The sequence below is a fragment of the Alosa pseudoharengus genome, unplaced genomic scaffold (genome assembly GCF_046254945.1).
Source record: "Alosa pseudoharengus isolate Yale_2024_CS ecotype anadromous, Long Island Sound unplaced genomic scaffold, YU_APseudo_1.1 YU_APseudo_1.1_scf_14, whole genome shotgun sequence".
Lineage (NCBI taxonomy): Eukaryota > Metazoa > Chordata > Actinopteri > Clupeiformes > Clupeidae > Alosa > Alosa pseudoharengus.
Genome location: NW_027468609.1, coordinates 4,945,914 through 4,955,913, shown reverse-complemented (window position 1 = coordinate 4,955,913; position 10,000 = coordinate 4,945,914). Strand labels below are relative to the sequence as shown.

Below are 10,000 nucleotides of genomic sequence, written 5' to 3'. Positions count from 1 at the left end.
CACAGCCAGGGCCTTTTCTTAGTCCCCATTAAGGAGCCATAATGGCCACCATTGTCCCACACCTGGCTTTGTTCAGGCCCCAGTGCCTGGTGTCAGATTCTCCGGGATAACTCGGGCTGGATTTGGGGTGAACACTGCCGGATGGGGGAAGGGAGAGCCGGGGGGTGGCGGGGAGTGGTCACTTCTCAGGTGTAATGGGGGGGGGGGGGATATGCTGCTTTCAGTTGTGGCTGTTCTGAGAAAGTGGGAGAGAGAGACGGGGGGGTTCAATGGAAAGCCAGACAAATCTCATGTTCTCAGACATGGCTCGGGTTTTGTGGTAGAGGGTCAGTAGCCTGTTGGGGTGACCGTTGGGGGTAAGAGCCGGTCACTTGAGGAGGCTCAGAAAACAAGCAGGAAGCACAAGCCATCAGCGACCAGCAGGAACCGGACTCTTATTTGCATCCTGGTCCAGAGTCCATTCATGCGCAGCCAGAGTTGTAGCAAGCCATTTCCCCCTTCCAGAGTCCAGATTTCCTTCACCTCCACAAGGCTGGGTAAAATGGACACTGGTCCTGCACCGGGAGGAGGAAGTTGTTGACTCTGTGAAGCCCTTGATCAAACAGGCTTTCCCCCTGGATGACTCGTTCACCCCGAGCCATTAAAGAGTGGAGAGATAGCACCAGCCTGGGCAAACAATCAGCGAAAGGCCAACAGCCGTTTCTGCACGCAGGTGTGACATCACTGACGGAATAGTGCGAGTGGAGGAGTTACGCAAGCGAGAGGACTTGGGACTAGGCTCCTTGGGAAGCGGGAGACGGCAGCGAGATGTCATGAGGTCTGCTGGGAAAAAGCCGTAATCTGGAACACGACTGCGCTCATGCAGCCATAAAGTCTTCTGTGTTTCTGTCTGTGCTGAGTTTTATACCAGTTCATGATAACAGTGTTAGGAATCTGTGCGGAGAACTGGCTCTGACTCAAACAATTGTGCCGACATGGACACTGCTGTCAGTTGAGGCCAGTACCCCTTGGAGACGACCAGTCCACACCATGGACGGACCGTAGGAAAGAACTTTACGACTAAAGATTTTGTTTGCAAAGTTGAGCTCTTTTTTTAATGCCCCCCGTCTCTCTGAATGAGAACTATTGAGAAGTGGGTTCAGCTGCTGTGAGCGAGAGACACAGCAGTGGATCGTCTGAGTCTGAGCCGTTATGGAAGAGAAGGAAGACAGCGTGAGTGAATCAGACAGGTATGTGACCTCTCCTGCTGCCTCTGCTCATGAATGGGGCTGCCAAAATTAAAATTGGAAGTTGAAGCTAAGGCCCCCATGCTCTGAAAAGGGCTGAACATTTAAGAATAGGGAGCGTTGCTTACCTCTGGTTATTAAAGTTTTGCTGTCTCTTACTGGACACTGACTAAGAAGGAGCTGATTTCACCGTTGGCAAATAGTGGAGACCAAGACATTTGTAATCAATTTAAAAGATAATCTGCCAGGATTTCTAGTCTAATTCTTCTGTCTGTTCTCCTGGATTTCATGAAGACGTCATACCCGTTGAAGCATTAGCTAGAACCAAAGCATGACGTTCCTCTTACTGGTGTTAATGTAACACAGCACTAAGGACCAAGACAAGTGACTAGCCAGGTTATGGTTAGCCTCCCTGGTTTTTGTTGCCAAGAATGGACTGAACTGATCAGTGAGGGCAGCCCTTCACCCCTAACCCTGCTCCCCACCAGGAGATGACAAGGCGTAGAGAAGGACCTGCAACAATATGACAATGAGGAATGCAGTAAATATTTAACAACGTCCTGTGAGACGCAGTGTTCTTGCCAAGTTTCTCTGCCTAGCACCTGCTATCTCTGTCTCTCTCTTTCTTTCTCTCTCGCCTTACCTTTCTCTCTCTCTCTCTCTCTCTCTCTCTCTATAGCTCTCTCTCTCCTTTCCCCCTATTTCCCTTTCTCTCTTTCTCTGTCACTGCCCCCTCCTTGCTGCCTCAACCCCCCTGCTGTTAACTAACCCCAGTGTAACATGACTTGACAGATCGTGCTGCAGTGGAAACCTAAGGCAGCGTTTGTGTTCACTTAGTGTCGGATGTTAATAAGTAACCTGCGTATACAAAGACTGAAGCAAGGCGCTGGAGGCAGCTGAATGTGCCACTTTGTGGAGGGAGCCCACTGTTCAGCGTCTGACAGCGACTAATGACATTTGAAGTGACTTCATGTCACGCTCGCTATGCGCTTGTTCACATTGTAAATAATGACTTCATGTGCCCGAGTGTGTTTAAAAATGAAACGCCTTGGCCTGTTAAGCTTTCATGAGATGCTGCTCTAGGGGATATCCAACTGTGCACCTGCCTGGAGTCGCACAGACTGGTGAACAGATGTCCCACGGAATCCACCTTTCCTGTCACCTCTAAAACAATCAGGCATGACCCATGTCATTGACATTAAGTAGAAAAGGTAGCAAACAAGTGAAACAACATTAAGTGAAAGTACCATTTCATTCGTCAGATTAGACTACATATTACATAACACATTTTATTTTCAGCTAAATTTTCCTTATGTGTTCTGCTAGTTGTCCATGCAGTGAGTGCTCAAAAAACTTGCAGAGAGACTTAGCTCTCTAAATGTTAAACAAAGTGGCTTGAACCAAGCAAGCTGTACATTATTACAACCAATCAACATGCTGCTTCACGAGCACAGATGTGAGGGGTGTAGTTTGATTGGCTGTTGAGCTCAAATATCAACAACCTTTTGCCCGAACCAAGCTCTGCACCTTTAACTAGATATGTCTCACAGGACATGTGTGGCACTGCACCTTTAACAAGATATGTCTCACAGGACATGCGTGGCACTGCACCTTTAACAAGATATGTCTCACAGGACATGTGTGGCACTGCACCTTTAACAAGATATGTCTCACAGGACATGTGTGGCACTGCACCTTTAACAAGATATGTCTCACAGGACATGCGTGGCCACCAGAGCCTAAACATGGTGATGCTCTGAGTCAAGATAAGAAGCTGACACCAACACAGCATATGCATTTGCCATCGAGTGAGCTCACTCTTAATGATGAGTTGTTATGGCACATTGATGTGAAGATTATGTCACACAGCAGCATAATCAAACATTTAATTACACATGAATAAATCATCACAAAATGTCACTCCCTCATGTCATCCAAGCACTCTCTCTCTCTCTCTTCTCTCTCTCTCTCTCTCTCTCTCTCTCTCTCTCTCTCTCTCTCTCTCTCTCCACTCTATGACGGAGGTCACTGTCCCTGGCTCCTCGTTGGGGCAGAAGTAACATTCCTCAATGGTCACTCTGTTTGTTTTGTGCAGACAGCCTTTCATATAGCCACAGGCATTTCCCCCTTTACAGGGCCTTGATGATAGACACCCAAACGTGAGCATTACGCAACATCCTGGTCCGGAGGAGAGAGTGATGAGAACACACAGAGAGAAAGGAAGAGAGAGAGAGAGAGAGAGAATGATGAGATGGAGGGAGAGAGAGGGGGACCAACCCTTGTAGAGAGAGAGAGGCCCCCATAGCTCTAATTGAGAAGAGCAAGAAGCGGGCCTGGGACAAGGCTTGACTGTTTGTTTGTGTACTGCTCCTGCTGATGGGGCACATGGTGCTCTAGCGGTCGGAGGAGACACCAGGGCTGAGCCGTGCAGTGGGCTCGTTCCTCCATCACCTGTCTCTACACCTGTGTGTTCCTCCATCACCTGTCTCTACACCTGTGTGTTCCTCCATCACCTGTCTCTACACCTGTGTGTTCCTCCATCACCTGTCTTTACACCTGTGTGTCTTTAACCACAGGGGGGATTTGGAGAGGGAGATGCATGGTTGACTTGGCTTACTTGCAGTAAATCTGTTTATATTGTGTGGAGCATGAAATTATGTGAATTGCTATTCCTGTCGACGTGGCCCAGACAAGTCCATACTGCGAAGACTTTACTTTGATCACTCAGCTTCTGTTTGATATTTACATTTGATTGATTTGTAAGATATTTGTGTACTTGTTTCCTTTTCCTCCTGCTTGATTCAATCAGCATTCAGTTGCACCATTTAGTCCTGCATTAAGGCTCAACGAAATGGGCAGGTGAGGATTTCCCAGGTGATTAGCAGATAATGGAAGGGCCCAGCGTGTGAGAGAAAAGTGAGAAACTCCTTTTTCTTGCTCTTGGTTTTCACACCTTGTTAGACTTAGCACTCTACAACCATACAACAAATAACCCCTCTATGCATGACACCCTCAAACTGAGGCTGTTTGTATTCATCCTTGCGTATGACCACTCTGTAGAATCAGTGGAGAGGCTCTTTTGAGAGCAATACACATGTTTATATTTGCCGCCCTTTAAACTACATGACAATATGAGTGTTTTCTCTGGCAATGGGTGAGTGGATCTCTTGAATGTGATGAAGGGCCTTTGCGGGGAGTTATGAGAGGGAGAGGCTGGGAGGGAGACGGCACGCTGCTCTTTTCAAACCCAGCCTGGAGACACACAAACACTCCGAGGGCCATTGTTTCCAATGGAGATGCTGCCGGGCCAAGCAATGGCATAGAGAGCAGGAATGTTTGCAGAGGACTGAGAAAGGGTCTCCATTTTCTTGTCTCTCTCTCTCTCTCTCTCTCTCTTTCTGTCTCTTTTACATTCACTTCTCTCTCCCCCACCATCTATCTATATTTCATTCACTCCTATCTTTATACCTGTATCTCCATCCTTTCTCTCTCTCCCTGTCTCTTTCCCCCTCTCTCTCTCTCTGTCTCTCTCTGTCTCTCTCTTTCTCAGTAATAGGCGATGTGGTACCAGACTGGGTTGGTGTGTGGTATGAGGAAGCATGGGAGTGAAAGTCTCATTAAAGAGAGTGCCGTCTGGTTGGCCCTGAGGGCTTGACAAGTGGAACCTGCTTTGTGACATCAGCCCTCCGGGTTCCTCTCCACTCAGCCCAGCCTCTCATTGGCTGAGGGCAGGCCAGTAATTTGAACTCTCTCTCTCTCTCTCTCTGTCTCTCTCTCTCTCTCTCTCACTCGACTGCCTGCTGTGTGAGTCTCTCATGAAAGAGACGGATAGAAGGAGAGAGAGACAGAGAGAGAGAGAGAGAGAGACAGAGAGACAGAGAGAGAGAATGTTGGTCACTCTCTTCACTTGTGTGCTTGTTTGTTGTCGCCGGCTCATTTGAGGTAAAGTAGCGTGCAGCTTTGTATTGTGGCATGAGTGGCTCTGTGTGTGTGAGTGTGTTTGTGTGAGTGTGTTTGTGTGTGTGTGTGTGTGTGTGTGTGTGTGTGTGTGTGTGTGTGTGTGTGTGTGCCTGCGCCTGCCTGTGTGATATTGGGATCTACCTCCACAATTTGCCTTTGAAGCTGTAGACTAGGTAGGCAGGGTTGTTTTGTTGCCACGGCCATGAGACTGAACTGAGGGATATTTGTGCTGGACAGAAAATTTCCAGTTGTCATCTGATCCGGCTGAGCTCTCCCTATGGAGCAGGTAAGCCAAGCTCCGCTCACCTGGGCAATGAGTAACCATGCAAACCCATGCTTTTGTTTCTGGAGGAGCCAGAATGAGGCAGCTGTGATCCGCCTAATGGCCCTCTTGTTTTTCTGTCTGTTCAGTGTTCTATTTGTTCTACAATTAGGCCCCAAAGAGTCATTCATGATGTGTGATGCTCATCATGCTGAACGTCTTGGTGAAAAGAATGACATGGACTTGATAAGAAATGTGTAAAATTGTGTTCACAGAGAGGTTTCGGCTGTGTGTTTCAGTTTAGTGATTATCTCTGGAGAGCTAAACCATCACGTGTTGGGGCCTTTAAATGAGGGAATGCACCTGTGCTCAGGTGGAAGTCTGCCACAGGGAGCACAGATCTATTCATCTTTCTGTCACCCCGTGAAAGAATCTTGTGATTTATCCTGTTTGAATTGCCAGGAGAGAAACTCGAGTCGAGCTTGACTAAATGCCGGCGTCTGATGATGTAGGAGATACTTTTGGTTTCCATTGTTTTCCATATGCAAGCTCAGTTTCCCTATGCAAACAATGAGGATGTGCACGTGTGTGTGTGTCTCTGTGTATGTGTGTGTGTGTGTGTGTGTGTGTGTGTGTGTGTGTGTGTGTGTGTGTGTGTGTGTCTGTGTCTGTCTTTGTGTTTCACTGCGTATTTGCCAGTCAGCACTCTTTTACCTTGGCTATTAGAAAACAAGGCTTGTTCTTTTCTGTGTACGGTGGTTTGATTGTTTTCACTTTCCCCCTGAAGGTGAGCAGGGTGAGTGCGTTGTTATGAGAAGAGGCTCGCTAGTTACAGATGCCTGCTGTGGTGCACCTGTTGAGCTGCTGTGTGTTGGCGTTGGAATTCATGACTCTCACTCACATGACCTACAGTATGCAGTCTGAGACATGTGCAAATACAGACACACACACAGACACACACACACGCTCACACAAACAGACGCACACAATCACACACATACACACTCACACACATCCTCCCTGCACCCCCCCACCCTCCTTTTTTTAATTACAGCATGACATGACCAGGCTGGGCAGGCATTCCAGAGACTATGAGGGGTACACAATGCTGTGGCTGTGCTTTCTACACAACACAGTGATGTGTGTGTGTGTGTGTGTGTGTGTGTGTGTGTGTCTGTCTGTCTGTCTGTGCGTGTGTGTGTGTGTGTGTGTCTGTGTGTGTGTGTGTGTATGTGTGTGTGTGTGTGTGTCTGTCTGTCTGTGTATGTGTGTCTGTCTGTCTGTCTGTCTGTCTGTCTGTCTGTCTGTCTGTGTGTGTGTGTGTGTGTGTGTGTGTGTGTGTGTGTGTCTGTCTGTCTGTCTGTCTGTGCGTGTGTGTGTGTGTGTGTCTGTGTGTGTGTGTGTGTATGTGTGTGTGTGTGTGTGTCTGTCTGTCTGTGTATGTGTGTGTCTGTCTGTCTGTCTGTCTGTCTGTGTGTGTGTGTGTGTGTGTGTGTGTCTGTGTGTGTGTGTGTGTGTCTGTCTGTGTGTGTGTGCGTGTGTGTGTGTGTCTGTCTGTCTGTCTGTGCGTGTGTGTGTGTATGTGTGTGTGTGTGTGTGTCTGTCTGTCTGTGTATGTGTGTGTGTGTGTGTGTCTGTCTGTCTGTCTGTCTGTCTGTGTGTGTGTGTGTCTGTCTGTCTGTCTGTCTGTCTATGTGTGTGTGTGTGTCTGTCTGTGTGTGTGTGTGTGTGTATGTGTGTGTGTTTTGTGTGTGTGGTTGTGTATCAGTAATGGGAACTCAGATGGAGATTGCACATTGCTGTGTGCGCATGCCTCTTTAGCAGGTGGATGGTACGCCAGTGGAAGTAGAATCTGAAATCGCCCAGACAGACCCCATGGCACCACCCTCTCATGTCATTCAGTGGATCAGTGCTGCTATTTATTTAGTCAAATTAGAAAGATTAGTCATGTGGCAAACAGAAATGCAACATGTGCTGCCACACCCAGCGACGTGAGGGAGGCCGCGGAGGTAGTGCTGGCGAGGGGGGGGGGGGGGGGGGGGTACTCTCCATCTTGGCTGCAGGCTCGGTGCTTCCGTCTCATTCAGCCCTTATGTCTGCCTCCAGTCCACCCCTTCGCCACCATCCGTCTTCCCCTGTCCAAACCTCCCTCCTCTGCGCCGGCCAGGGCTCCAGAGAGCTGCGCTGGGGAGGGAGGTTTGGACAGGGCTCCAGAGAGCTGCCTGGGGAGGGAGGTTTGGACAGGGCTCCAGAGAGCTGCGCTGGGGAGGGAGGTTTGGACAGGGCTCCAGAGAGCTGCGCTGGGGAGGGAGGTTTGGACAGGGCTCCAGAGAGCTGCGCTGGGGAGAGCCGGGGCGGTCTGGACCTCGGCCAGGGCAGCAGTGTCCTGATCCTGCTTATGGCTGCTAATGTGGCTCTTGTTGGGGGTAAGCCTATGTCCAAATCACTGGTTTAGTCTAATCTGTGCTGAATGCTCAGTACTGAGGGGCCAGTTCCTGTGCTTTTCCTGCATTTGGAGTGCACAAGGAGAGGAGAGCGGGCGAGGGAAGGAAACGAATCGAGGAATCGAGGATGAATACTTGATTTGATTGCTTTGTGAGGTTTGTAGTTACATTGCATCTTTTGGCCTTTACACCATAGCTTACCATGGTGTCATACTTTTCATTGTGTATATACTGCATATACTCCTGTTCAATTTGGCTTTGGTTTTCTAATTCATCCTCCTCCACCCGATTATATAGATTTTCATGAGCCTTATGAATACAGTCTGAAACAGGGACTGGTGTAGTGAGCTTCACTCCACCTGATTGAAGGTCACCTTTGAGTTGACCTCCATGCCACAGCCATTTATACAAGTAAGGCCTAAAGCTCTAGTTCTTCAGCCTCTACCTACATGAATCTCACCCGTAATACCCAGTCCAGGGGATGTGTCCGAGAGTGATAGAGAGAGAGAGACAGCAGGAGTGGATGAAATGGTGAGAGTGAGGAAGGAGTGGAAGAGAGGAGAAGAGGGTGGGGCTGTGCCTGAGTGATGACTCACACCTGCAGAATGGGCCTGGCTGAAGGTTAGGTGGTGCTGTTTGCTTTGATGCAGTCACACACGCCACGCTCCCATAAGCTCCTGCATCCAGGTGTACCCTGCCATGTCCTGTTCATTCTGCTAATGCACTCTCATCATCTCATTAGTTTAATGGAGCTTATTCATCTCTAAAGCACAGGCAGGTGAATTAAATAGGATACGAATAGATGTTTAATTGAGTATTTCCACCAGTGTTTATGTCTATTAGCTTTTATTGTAATCATTCTTATCAGCACCCCCCCCCCCCTTCTCTCTCTCTCCTCTGTTTGTCTTTCATCTCTTTCTTGCTGTAATTATAGTCTCAGTGTCTGTGACCCAGGCAGTTATTCGGAAAATTACAACTCCCACCAATCATCAGGTTGAGCAGTCTTTCAACACAGATTCCAGATGCTCTTTCATTAGGCGCAGATTCATTCTGAGGAGTCTGAGGACGACGCAGAGAGGCAGAGAAAGCCAGAGGTGGAGAGGCGGGGAGCGTCCTTGTTCGCACGCTCGATCGCTTGTCCTCTGCTGCAGGTCAGAAGCAGCTCGGCTGCACATGGCCGTGGCTGGCTCATTACATGTGTATGTGTGTGTGTGTGTGTGTGTGTGTGTGTGTGTGTGTGTTCAGAAGCAGCTCGGCTGCACATGGCCGTGGCTGGCTCATTACATGTGTATGTGTGTGTGTGTGTGTGTGTGTGTGTGTGTGTGTGTGTGTGTGTGTTCAGAAGCAGCTCAGCTGCACATGGCCGTGGCTGGCTCATTACAATGCTGCTTCCTTGACAACCGCTCAACAACTGTTCCCACAGTGTCTCCTTGGAAAGGCTCTTCAGGCGCGCGCAGACACACAGACACACACACACACACACACACACGCACACACACGCACACACACACACACACACACACACACACACACACACACACACACCCCAGAGAGACAGAGGGAGGGAGGGAATGAAGAAAGCAAGAGGAAGAACAGCATAGAGAAGAGAGGGAAATGGAGAGAACAGAAAAGAACAGAATTAAGGAAGTCCATGCCGTTGTTATTTGTCCCTCAACCTTGAAGAATAAAAATGTTTACTAACATAATCCCTCATCTTTATAGATTTGCCTTTCTCCGAGGGAGGTTTCAGTACATGCTTCACCTCCCTGGCAGCTGCTTGCATTCCTCCAACAAGTAAAGCAGGTTTATCTTTAAAGGGCCCTTTAAGTATATTTGTGGCATGCACGTGAACACTCTGTGTTTGTGAAACAAGGGCTTGCGCTCCAGTCTGGCCTCTCTAAGGACATCACTCTCAGGGCTTAGCGCCCACACATTCCTCCAGCTCCTCAGCTGCTAATAGCATCTGTATCCATTGCTCTCAAGCCACAGAACTGAGTCAATCAGATCCCCAAAGAGGAAACGAGACGCCAGCTTCTGGGTGGAGACATGCCCATGGCATGAAGCTTATATCCTCCCTCTGGGCTGGCAGGTGGTATACGCGGCCCGTC

At 48.8% G+C, this 10,000-nt stretch overlaps 1 protein-coding gene across 3 annotated transcripts in view; it reads left to right on the top strand.

The window, feature by feature from the left end:
• shroom3 (shroom family member 3) overlaps nt 1-10,000 on the top strand; it is a 47,340-nt gene that overhangs the window by 8,528 nt on the left and 28,812 nt on the right. Inside the window, exon 1 of one of the 3 annotated variants that reach the window (XM_076283520.1) lies at nt 5,086-5,168. The exons of the other annotated variants lie outside the window; for them this stretch is intronic. The gene's annotated coding sequence lies outside the window, so the exon portion shown is untranslated. Of the gene's footprint in view, nt 1-5,085; nt 5,169-10,000 lie in introns of those variants that run through there. 3 annotated transcript variants of the gene reach the window in all.